Source organism: Hemiscyllium ocellatum, chromosome 12, assembly GCF_020745735.1.
Source record: "Hemiscyllium ocellatum isolate sHemOce1 chromosome 12, sHemOce1.pat.X.cur, whole genome shotgun sequence".
In the NCBI taxonomy this organism is placed as follows: domain Eukaryota; kingdom Metazoa; phylum Chordata; class Chondrichthyes; order Orectolobiformes; family Hemiscylliidae; genus Hemiscyllium; species Hemiscyllium ocellatum.
The window spans coordinates 83,249,385-83,261,751 of record NC_083412.1 but is presented as its reverse complement, the minus strand read 5'-3'; the positions used below and the strand labels follow the sequence as shown (position 1 = coordinate 83,261,751).

General features: G+C 40.5%; 1 protein-coding gene across 5 annotated transcripts in view; it reads left to right on the top strand.

Moving 5' to 3' along the window:
• The window catches only part of kcnj15 (potassium inwardly rectifying channel subfamily J member 15), a 176,022-nt gene that overhangs the window by 105,335 nt on the left and 58,320 nt on the right, over positions 1–12,367 (top strand). Inside the window, exon 1 of one of the 5 annotated variants that reach the window (XM_060833807.1) lies at positions 28–102. The exons of the other annotated variants lie outside the window; for them this stretch is intronic. The gene's annotated coding sequence lies outside the window, so the exon portion shown is untranslated. Of the gene's footprint in view, positions 1–27; positions 103–12,367 lie in introns of those variants that run through there. 5 annotated transcript variants of the gene reach the window in all.

The window sequence follows — 12,367 nt, the reverse complement described above, 5'->3', positions numbered from 1 at the left end:
TACCTGTCTAGATGATACAATGGTACCCAACACATCTACCACTTCCTCTGGCAGCTCGTTCCATAGACACACCACCCTCTGAACAAAAATGTTGCCTCTCAGGTCCGTTTTAAATCTTCCCCTTCTCACCTTAAACTTATGTCTTCTAGTTTTGGACTCTCCTACCTTGGGGAAAAGACCTTAGCTATTCAAGTCATCCATGCCCCTCATGATTTTAAAAACCTAAACAAGGTCCCTCCTCAGTCTTCTACACTCCAGGTAAAAAAAAGTCACAATCTGTCCAATCTCTCTGTATAACTCAAACCTTCCAATCTTGCTAACATCCATGTAAATACTTTTTGCACCCTTTCTATAGCAGGATGGAAGTTTAAAGAATGCATGTGCTATAACAAAAATTAATAGGTAATGGTTTTATTTCTGGACTAAGGATTACTGAAATGTTTATATTAGCCTTAATACAGGAAAAGGTCTGACATCAGAATTATAGACAATAATTGATGTTATGCCAAAACAGCATTATAGACTTGCATTTTCATTAAGTTGAGGTGTTATGGGAATCCATCAAAAATGGCGATGGATTTCAGTTTCAGTATACTCGTATCCCCAACCTATTCATGGGCTTTCCAACTTTCAGGAGGTGTTTTACAGGTGTGGGATGATTGAATTCCTATTGCAGAGATAGGCATTGACAGACTGTCCAATTTACATCAGTCAGACCAGTTTTTTAACAAATCATGATTCACAACACCCCAGAGGTGTCATGAACCACAGTCTGTGTCCAGTCATTGGGATGTACGCATGGAAACAGATCCTTTGGTCCAACTCATCCATGCCAACCAGATATCCGAAATAAATCTAGTCCCATTTGTCAGCATTTGACCCATATGCCTCTAAAACTTTCCTATTCATATACCCATCCAGGTGTCTTTTAAGTGTTGTAATTGTTCCAGCCTCCACCATTCCTCTGGCAACTCATTCGATATTCAAAGTTTGTGAGAAGATTTGTAGTTCGGGTGCTCGTTGTTGTGATTCTGTTCGCCGAGCTGGGAATTTGTGTTGCAGACGTTTCGTCCCCTGTCTAGGTGACATCCTCAGTGCTTGGGAGCCTCCTGTGAAGCGCTTCTGTGTTGTTTCCTCCAGCATTTATGGCACTGAAGATGTCACCTGGACAGGGGACGAAACGTCTGCAACACAAATTCCCAGCTCAGCGAACAGGACCACAATAACTCACTCTATATACACACCACTCTCTATGTGAAAAAAATTGCCCCTTAGGTCCCTTTTGAATCTTTACCCTCTCACCTTGATCCTCTTATTTTGGAATCCCCCACTCCAGGGAAAAGATCTTGTCTATTTATCATATCCATGCTCCTCATGATTTTATTAACCTCTAAAAGGTTGATAAAATCTCAGCATCCGATGTTCCACGGAAAACAGTCCCAGCCTATTCAACCTCTCCCTATAGCTCAAATCCTCCAAACCTGGCAACAATCTTGTCAATCTTTCCTGAATCCTTTATAGTTTCACAACATCCTTCCTATAGCAGGGAGACCAAAATTGAACACAGTATTCCAATAGTGGCTTAACCAATGTCCTGTACAGCCACAACATGCCCTCCCAACTCCGATATTAGGGAATGTTTTGAAAGGGGAATTCAAGATCCTCATCCCCCTGCTATGCTGGGTTAGGATCCCCATAGCCTTTCATGTCACAGTTATGCCACTACCATGGCCATTGATTCACAATACAACGTATAGATCCAGTGACAACAGTACATAGTCGGATCCTGACCATGCTGGTACTGGTAAAAGATTCCCTTGAAACAATTTATATTTTCCTTCCAATTACTGAGTAACCTGCTGTATACTTTCAGCATTTTCATTTCTAATTTATGATTTTTAGGATGTGGGCTTCATTTAATCCTTAAAAGCTATTTATGGAAATGGAAATTTGGAAATGGGTACCACATTAAAGGGAGATTTGGCAGATGCCTTGTGTGCTGTAAACCATATTGGAGTGGAATTTCCTGAACATTTCACCCCTGTTTTTCAGAGTTTATGAACAATGTGTTGCATGAGAGTAGATGTGATGCCATATGCGTGAGATTAAGAGGCCCTGGGGCCAGCTCTGAACAAAGTTGCGAGGCTAATTGAACTTGAATGATTCAAACTTTATCCATCATAAGCATTATGTATGTATGTTGTTGTTCATGTAACTAGGTGCAGCTAAACTCAATATCAGGCTGTATGTTATTAAGTGACACTCTAACCTTGCAATGGCTTCTTACGAATGCTTCAATTATAGATGAGCCCAGGATTATTCTAAAACCTCCTGGCATGGACTAAACTTCGAGTGTATTTTAAAAAGAAAACTTCTTTATTCTTATGCTGAACTTTTATTTATGACTCTTTTAAGGATATTTTTGTTATTAAATGAATGGCTGCATATGTGGAACTAAAATGTCAACAACTTCAGAAAGGGAGAAGGGGAGTATTGTAAAAGGATGAGGCAAATTAACAAGATAAAAAGAAAACTCCATGGGAAAAGTAACTGGAATGGATCAAAAAGGTTGCAAAACAATGAATGGATCCAGATTGTATCAACCAGCATGAAAGTGAAACTGAAATGAGCCTTAAAAGTGATTGGGATAGGAACAGGATTTAAAATGATATGGATATTTGTAAAAACAACCACAACGATTACTTGCTTCTCAGAAGTTCCAGTTGATCCAGGGATATGGATAGGATGAATAGTCCAGGTCTTTTTCCCCAGGGTAGGGAAGTCCAAAACTTGAGAGCATAAGTTTAAGGTGAGAGCGGAAAGATAAAAGGGACCTTCGGGGCAACTTTTTTACACAGAGGATGGTGCATTTATGGAATGAGCTGCCAGAGAAAGTGGTGGAGGCTGGTACAATTAAAGCATTTAAAAGGTCTCTGGATGGGTATGGCATGGTGGATCAGTGGTTAGCACTGCTGTCTCACAGCACCTGGGACCCAAGTTCAATTCCTGCCTCTGGGTGACTGTGTGGAGTTTGCACATTCTCCCCGTTTGTGTGTGGGTTTTCTCTGGGTGCTCCAGTTTCCTCCCACTCACCTGTGCAGTCCAGATGAATTGGCCATACTAAATTGCCCATAGTGATAGGTGCATTAGTCAGAGGATCAGTGCATTAGGATAGAGGAATTGGTCTGGGTGGGTTACTCTTCGAAGGGTTGGTGTGGATTTGTTGGGCTGAAGGACCTGTTTCCAAACTGTAGGGAATCTAATCTAAACTGTCCAGGGTGTATGAATAGGAAGGGTTTAGAAGGATATGGGGCAAATGGGACTAGATTAATTTAGGATATCTGGTCAGCATGGACGAGTTGGACGAAAGGTCTGTTTCCATGCTATACAGCTCTATGAATCCATCATTATCACTGGGGCAAGAAGCAATTTTGTAGCGATTTTACTAACACTGCAAGCCAAATTTGCATCCTAGAAGGAGATTCAGCTAAATGTCCTTCTCTCATTCCATGATTTATCACATGCCACTTTCTTTAACCTCCTGTCCTCTAATAAGTATCCAGTCAACATGAGATTCACTATCAGATGAGGCAAAAAGAAATCTTGCAGATGACTCAATTTATTAGTCTGGACAATGTGAAGAGTACTTAAAATTTATTGTATGACAAAAATGTTAAAGCAAGATGGACAAGTCCTGGCATTGTAATATTAATTGTGTTTTTTGCTTATTGTTTTCATGTTTAAAGACAAAACAATTCAAAAGCATATTGCACTAATGTCATGGAATGATCATTCTATTCTCTTCTTCTCTATTACTAATGTTGCATCTTTCATTGGATTTTTCAAAATGCTTTCCAGCCAGGGAGGTATATTTGAAGTGTAGTCATTGTTGTAATACAGTCAAACATTTTACAGAAACTGTACAAAGGTCCAACAAAAAATCAATGAGTTAATTAATTGGAAATAGGATAAATTTATACAACATCCATGGAAAGTTTGAACATTGGCATTGGGAATTTGTTTTTATTATTTTCGTGATGGTGGATCACAGTGGCACAGGATTAAACTAATAAAACACACACATATTACTTCTGCCTCCAAAAATTGGCCTGACATGGAGATAAAATGTATTTGAACAAAACTGTCAAATGCTGGAAAAACTTTGTTATTTGTTGTAAAGACTAGTTCAATATCTGGGAAAATTGAATTGTCCAGATAAGTAAGTCAGGAGCATAAGATTGAGTTAATTTTAATTGATCTGCTCAATTAATCTGATATGTTTCAATATACCTCCAGAACAGATAGGATTGAACCCAAAACCTCTGGGCCAAGAGTAGGAGCACAATCACTGCACTAAAAGGTCCCATCACAGGACCATAAGCCTATAATGGGTCTCACCTCATTACCCAGCCATTTAGCAGAATGGGCAGAAATTGGGCAGGAATCCTTCAAGTGTGTCACGCTGCTCCAAATCTCTGTTATTTCCTTCCAGTTGGATAAAAGTCATATTTATTGACCTTGTGAACTCAGAATAAATGAGCTCCAATAAAAACCATGGAGGAAAATAAGTTGCATCTATAAAGGATGTCATAAAGATTGTGCAACAAATGAAGTGTTTTTGATATATTGTTACTGATATAGTGTGGGGAAATAGGAGGTCAATTAGCTTAATTGGCCTGACAGCCAGTTTGCACTGGAGTGTAATGCCAACAGTGTGGGCTTGACACCTATAACAGCTAAGGTTACCATAAAGAACTCTTTACAGCACAGAAAAAGATCTTTCAGCTTGCTGTGTCTGCATCTGTCTATCCTAATCCTATTTTCAGGCACTTGGTCCATATAATGTTTCAAGTGTTCATCAAAATAATTCTTGAATATTAGGTCCTAGGTTCGACTCCAACCTCGGGCGACTGTCTGTGTGGAGTTTGCACATTCTCCTCGTGTCTCCGTGGGTTTCCTCCGGGTGCCCCGGTTTCCTCCCACAGTCCAAAGATGTGCAGATAAGGTGAATTGGCCATGTTAAATTGCCCATAGCATAAGTCAGAGGGAGGTGGGTATGGGTGGGTTACTCTTCAGAGGGTTGGTGTGGACTGGTTAGGCCGATGGGCCTGTTTCCACACTGTAGGGAATCTAATCTAATATCTTGAGAGTTCCTGCCTCTGCCCACTCTTGCAGGCAGTGGGTTCCAAATACCCACCTCTGACGATGTGAAAACATTTTTTTTCCCTCAAAACCCTCTCTAACTTAGTTAAAAATCACACATCACCAGGTTATAGAACAACTGGTTGAATTGGAAGCATACTAGCTTTTGGAGCATTGCTCCTTCATCAGGTGATAGTGGAGGGCTCAATCCTAACACACAGAATTTATAGCAAAAATTTACAGTGTGATTTAACTGAAATTATACATTGAAAAAATTGATTGTTTGTTAAGTCTTTCATCTGTTTGAATACCACGATCATTTCACTTCTTTTATGTGTAAATCACAAAAACATTTTTTTCAAAAGTTGCATTCTCAGGTTAGCTGTTAACAATGATGATAGCTAGACAATATGTTGAAGGTGTTAGCCCCCTCTGTTCTCTGTCTATGCCATGATGGTTAGATTGATTCTAATCTACAAAGTGAGATAATGGAGTTTGACATAAATTCATGCAGTTTTTGAGCTCAGAGTTCTACATGAATGCATGCAGTTTTTGAGCAAAGTACAATGTTACCCTACAAGTACAAATTCACCCCACAAAGTATATGTGTGCATGTGGGTCTTTGTCTATCTACGTGTGTGTGTCTGTCTAGGTTGGGGGTTGTGAATGTGAGAAAGTCTATGTGTGTGCGTCGTGAGTGTAGAGTGTCTTAAGTCTGTGAGGGGGTGCATGTGTGAGTGCGGGAGTGTGTGTCTGTAAGGGTGTGTGTGGGTGTCTGTGTGCGTGCCTGTGTATATGTGTGTCCGTGTGTATATGTGTATAGGAGTGTGTGTGTGTGTGTGTGTGTGTAGGAGTGTCTGTGTGTGTGTATCATGCAATGGTGGCCACCTGTTATGTGACGTGAACCTAAAGTCCCGGTTGAGGCCCTCCTTATGGGTATCAAACTTAGCTATCAGCCTCTGCTCGGCCACTTTTCGCTGCTGCCTGTCCCGAAGTCCATCTTGGAGGATGGTCACCCGTAGGTCCAAGGTCAAATGTCCTGGACCACTGAAGTGTTCCCCAACTGGAAGGGAACACTCCTGTCTGTTGATTGTTGTGAGGTGCCCATTCATCCATTGTCGTAGCCTTTGCTTGGTTTCCCTAATGTACCATGCCTCAGGGCATCCTTGCCTGCAACATATAAGATAGACAACGTTGGCTGAGTCACATGAGTACCTGCCATATACAGGGTGGGAGGTGTCCCCACACGTAATAGTGATATCTATGTCCACATTCTGACACGTCTTGCATGTCTTGCACTCTGACACGTGATGGTGGATATAGATACCACAATTACTTGCAGGGTTACATTGCACCTTGCTCAAAAACTGCATGCATTCATGTAAAACTCCATTATCTCACTTTTCAGGTTAGAATCAATCTAAACATCATGGCATAGACAGAGAACACAGGGGGCTAACACCTTCAACATATTGTCTAGCTAGCACCATTATTAACAGCTAACCTGAGAATGCAGCTTTTTAAAAAAAGGTTTTGTGATTTACACATGAAAGAAGTGAAATAATCATGGTATTCAAACAGACGAAAGTCTTAACAGATAATCAATTTTTCAATGTATAATTTCAGTTACATCACACTGTAAATTTTTGCTATAAATTCTGTGTGTTAGGATTGAGCCCTCCACTATCACCTGATGAAGGTGCGACACTCCGAAAGCTAGTGTGCTTCCAATTAAACCTGTTGTTCTATAACCTGGAGTTGTGTGACTTTTAACTTTGTACACCCCAGTCCAACACCAGCATCTCCAAATCATGACTCTCTAACTTAAACTCCTTGTCCTAAAACCACATCCCCCTGATTATTGATCCATTCACGAAGGGGAAATGTTTCTTCCAGTCTATGCCTCTCAATTTAGTACACATTAATCAAATTCTCGCCTCCCCTCCTATCCTTCCTTAGCTCTAAGGAAAATGATCACAGCCTATCTAGTCTTTCTTCAAGGTCAAACTAGATGTCTCTTATTGTTACAAATTAAAAATAATTAATTAATTACAGGCAGATTAAAATCTATTTAGATTCATTTTGGCAGGGCAGTTTCAATATTAGACCATCCTTAAATAAATCACTTCTTGGAGTCTGCTTAGTCTAAAATAATCTATAACCAAGTTAAGCTGAACTGGTAGAAGTTAATCCTCTGTTACATTGATTTTATTTTAGTTACAAAAACTGCTTAGTATTAAGGTTAATTGGAATGATTTTCTACACTGAAAAATGATAAACCTGATCATTATTTCAAAGTTATCAAATCTGGTGAGGACAGGTGTGAGATCAGTTACAGAGTTTCTTACCTGCAGGGCCATATCAGCAGGTGAAATTCACTGTCTAGTCTTACACATGGAGATGTGACAGTAACCAGAAGCTGTGGAAATGTGACCCAGCAGATCTTCAGGCAAAGAAGGGAGTAATACAGAAAGATAAAGTAATTATTGTGCAGATGGCTTCTTATCTTAGCTACTAGATCAGGTGGAAGGCCAATGGGAAAAACTTAATCCATATTGCTGCCAGACACAGCTCCTGAATAAAACACATCAGATGCCGTGATGTGAATATCAGGTCTGATTGCTTGTGACCCATAAGGTCAAACCAGATATCTCCTATTGTTCCACAAAAAATTATAAATTTCAGACAGACTAATGTCCATTCCGATTCATTTTTCCAGGCCAGTTTCAATATTACGCCACCATTAGATATACCACTTCCTGAATTCTGCTTAATCTGCAATAATCTATAACCAAGTTAAAATTTATTTTTTTAATTACAAATTTCCTTAGTGTTAACTTTAACAGGAATGACTTTCTACACTGGAGGATCTCCATGACAGTAATAACTAACATTAATCATCAATGACAGTGACAGTGGCGACTGCCCTTGATTTGAGGGTGAATCCTATTCAGGTGCTGAGTTTCTGCCGGGAGTTTTCATGTGACTGACCGGGTCTATTTTTGACTCAGGTTAATGGGACACTGAGGGCGCAAGGTATCTCACATGGCAGTGGGATCTGGAATGCAGGAATTCTTTTTCCTTTTTCTTCCTTCTCTGATGATGTGTTTCATTTAGACTCAAACCATGATGTAGCTTGATGGGCAATTTGTCACTATTTTGAACGATCAGTAGTGAGCTCCTCCTAGTCATTAATGTAATGATATCATGTTTGAAGCAGAGTGTCTTTGTAGTGCTCTCTTTGTTCTTCCTGAACTGGAGACTTGTGACCAGTGGTGCTCCTCAGGGATCAGTGCTGGGACTCCTGTTATTTGGAATATATGTAAATGATTTGGAGGAGAATGTAGGTAGTCTGATTAGGAGGGTTGTGGATGACACAAAGACTGGGTGAACTCGGAATAGTGAGGAGAATTGCCAGAGGGTACAGCAGGATAGGGAAAGGCTGGAGGTTTGGGTGGAGAAATAGCAGAGGTCAGACACGTCAGCAGTGTCTGATGCCCTGATGACAATGATGCTTTAACCCAATGGTCTAGGCATGGATGTGTATTACAACTAACTCTGATGTCACCGTGCCTCAATACTGGAGACATTACCATGGGAGAGGACAGTCATATTAGTACATTTGCCCTGCCAGTGGATTTTCAGGACTTTGCAAAGGCAATGCTGCGATAATTCTCCAGGTATATGAAGTGTCTGCTGTACATCACCAACTGCTTCTGATATGTATAGGAGGATGGGGACCATGGCTGTTGCATAGACCATGAGCTTACTGCTGAGTTTGAGATCTCAGATTCTGTTTCTCAGGGGTCCAAAAGCTGCATTGGAGTCAGCATTGGATTTAATTGTCAATATCTGTTTGAGAGAGTAGGCTCCTGAGGTATGGGAAATGATCCATGTTGTCCAGGGATTTGTCATAGATTCTAATGGTCAGACAGCAGTGTTGTGTGATAGGAACGGGCGAGAAGCAAAACATGAAAATGAAACCCTAGCAGCTTTGGTTCGAAAATTACAAGCATTTTGAATCAACTCTGTTTGCTGCTTGACATGTCTGACTTCAAAGCACCCAATGTTATTTCAGATATTACTGATTTCTTGCGATTTATACATCTTCTTATTCATAGATCACCTGGCCATTGTGATACAACTGATAAAGGTTTGACTCAGCAAATCTAGAAGAAAAATCCTCTGGTCATTTGGAACTTTAAGCAATCATTTCCATCTCCTCTGGGTCCATCTTTTGATTCCTTCTCTGTCCTATTGTCATCTCATTTTGACATCAACTGTTTTCCTGCTTGCCATAATCACTAAATAAAAACCAGAAGAACTGAGGATGAAAGAATTCAGAAATAAAAACAGAAATTGCTGGAAAAGCTCAGTAGGTCTGGCAGCATCTGTGGAGAGAAATCAGAGTTATTGTTTTAGGTCCAGTGACACTTCCTCAGAACTGACCACAACACTTCCTCTTTGTTCTTACTTACACAACTGAATCTTTAATAAAAGCAGCATTCTGCAAATGTAGCAGACCTGAGACAATATTAAAATTTTCTGGAGGAACTCAGGAGATCTGGCAGCATCTGTAGAGAGAGAAAATCAGTGTTAACATTTCAAGTCCAGTATGGCTCTTCATTGGAACATGTCTTCGACTGAAGAGTCAAATTGGATTTAAAAGTTGATTTCTCCACAAATGCCGCTGAGTTTCTCCAGTACTTTCAGTTTTTATAACTAATCCTTTTCTCAGACTACATTTCATCTCAAAATGTTCTGGTTTTGATGGCCATTTACCTGTGCTGCTGAATATTTCCAGTTTTTTTCTTCAGATTTCCAGCATCTTACTTTTGTTTCTATTTTAGAAAATATTGGCAGAGGACTGTGTTTGCCTAATTTGGGACCACCTCTGAGCAATCTTTGGCGTTCCAAGTTAGGAGAAAGTTCAGTTGGAACAATTTGATATATAGATGATGCTTGTGCACCTGAAAGTTGCCAAAACAATGAAGAGAATTATGAGGCATTCAGTGTAATCAAAATTCATTTGTCATGTTTGATATATGTATTAATGATCTGGATGTAGATACATGGCTAATTTAAAATACTAAAAGTTATAAACAGAAAAGGAACAGACTTCAGGAAGAAATTGAATGATTGGCAGACTTTTGGCAGACTAAATTGAATGCAGCAAACTGTGATGTGATTTGATCTTATAGGAATGAGAAGAGACATATGTAAACAAACTCAAACTATTCTAAAGGAGTGGCGTATGGTGGATGGAAACGAGTCTTCAAAAGTTGTAAGAAAACTAAAACATCGATTAAAAAGGGATTTGAGATCCTCGGTTTTATAATAGTGGTCTGGAGTACAAAAGCTTAATATTATAAAGCACTAGATTGATCCAGGAATATAATCTATTCAGTTTCCTGTGTCCTACTTGAGGTGCACAATCCCAGTGAGGGCACAGATGAATTTGTCATGAATGGTACCAGGCATTAAAGGATGCTAGTTAAATGTTGATACAAAGAACAAAGAACAAAACAGCATAGGAACAGACCCTTTGGTGTCTAAGTCTGCGCTGACACATTTTTCCCTTCAATATTAAAACTGTCTTCACTTACAGGATCCATATTCTTCAATTCCCTTTCTATTCATGTATTCGTCCAGGTGTTTCTTAGAGAGTCATAGAGATGTACAGCATGGAAACAGACCCTTCGGTCCTACCCGTCCAAGCCGACCAGATATCCCAACCCAATCTAGTCCCACCTGCCAGCACCCGGCCTATATCCCTCCAAACCCTTCCTATTCATATACTCATCCAAATGCCTCTTATATGTTGCAATTGTACCAGCCTCCACCACATCCTCTGGCAGCTCATTCCATACACGTACCACTCTCTGCGTGAAAAGGTTACCCCTTAGGTCTCTTTTATATCTTTCCCCTCTCACCCTAAACCTATGCCCTCAAGTTCTGGACTCCCCGACCCCAGGGAAAATACTTTGTCTCTTTATCCTATCCATGCCCCTCATCATTTTGCAAACCCCTATAAGGTCACCCCTCAGCCTCCAATGTTCAAAGGAAAACAGTTCCAGCCTGTTCAGCCTCTCCCTATAGCTCAGATCCTCCAACCCTGGCAACATCCTTGTAAATCTCTTCTGAACCCTTTCGAGTTTCACAACATCTTTCCGATAGGAAGGAGACCAGAATTGCACGCAATATTCCAACAGTGGCCTAACCAATGTTCTGAACAGCCGCAACATGACCTCACAATTCCTGTACTCAATACCATGACCAATAAAGGTTTGCATACCGAATGCCTTCTTCACTATCCTATCTATCTGCAACTCCACTTTCAAGGAGCTATGCACCTGCACTCCAAGGTCTCTTTGTTCAGCAACACTCCCTAGGACCTTAACATTAAGTGGATAAGTCCTGCCAAGATTTGCTTTCCCAAAATGCAGCACCTCGCATTTATCTGAATTAAACTCCATCTGCCACCTCTCAGCCCATTGGCCCATCTGGTCCAGATCCTGTTGTAATCTGAGGTAACCCTCTTTGCTGTCCACTACACCTCCAATTTTGCTGTCATCTGCAAACTTACTAACTGTATGTCTTCTGCTCACATCCAAATCATTTATGTAAATGACAAAAAGTAGAGGACCCAGCACCGATTCTTGTGGCACTCCACTGGTCACAGGCCTCCAGTCTGAAAAACAATCCTCCATCATCACCCTCTGTCTTCTACCTTTGAGCCAGTTCTGTATCTAAATGGCTAGCTCTCTCTATATTCCATGAGATCTAACCTTGCTAATCAGTCTCCCATGGGGAACCTTGTCGAACGCCTTACTGAAGGCCATATAGATCATTTCTACTACTCTGCCTTCATCAATCATCTTTGTTACTTCTTCAAATAACTCAATCAAGTTTGTGAGACATGATTTCCCACACACAAAGCCATGCTGACTATCCCGAATCAGTCCTTGCCTTTCCAAACACATGTACATCCTGTCCCTCAGGATTCCCTCCAACAACTTGCCCACCACCACAGAAAATGTTTACCAGCATGTTGCGTTGTATGGGGAGTTTTAGCTCTGAAGAAAGATTGGATAGACTGGGCATGTTTTCATTGGAATGCAAGAGGTTGAGGGGCAACCTGATACAAGTTTATAAGCTTGTGAGTAGTATAGATAGAGTGGAAAGTATGAGGATTTTTCGCAGGGTGCAGGGGTCAATTATTAGA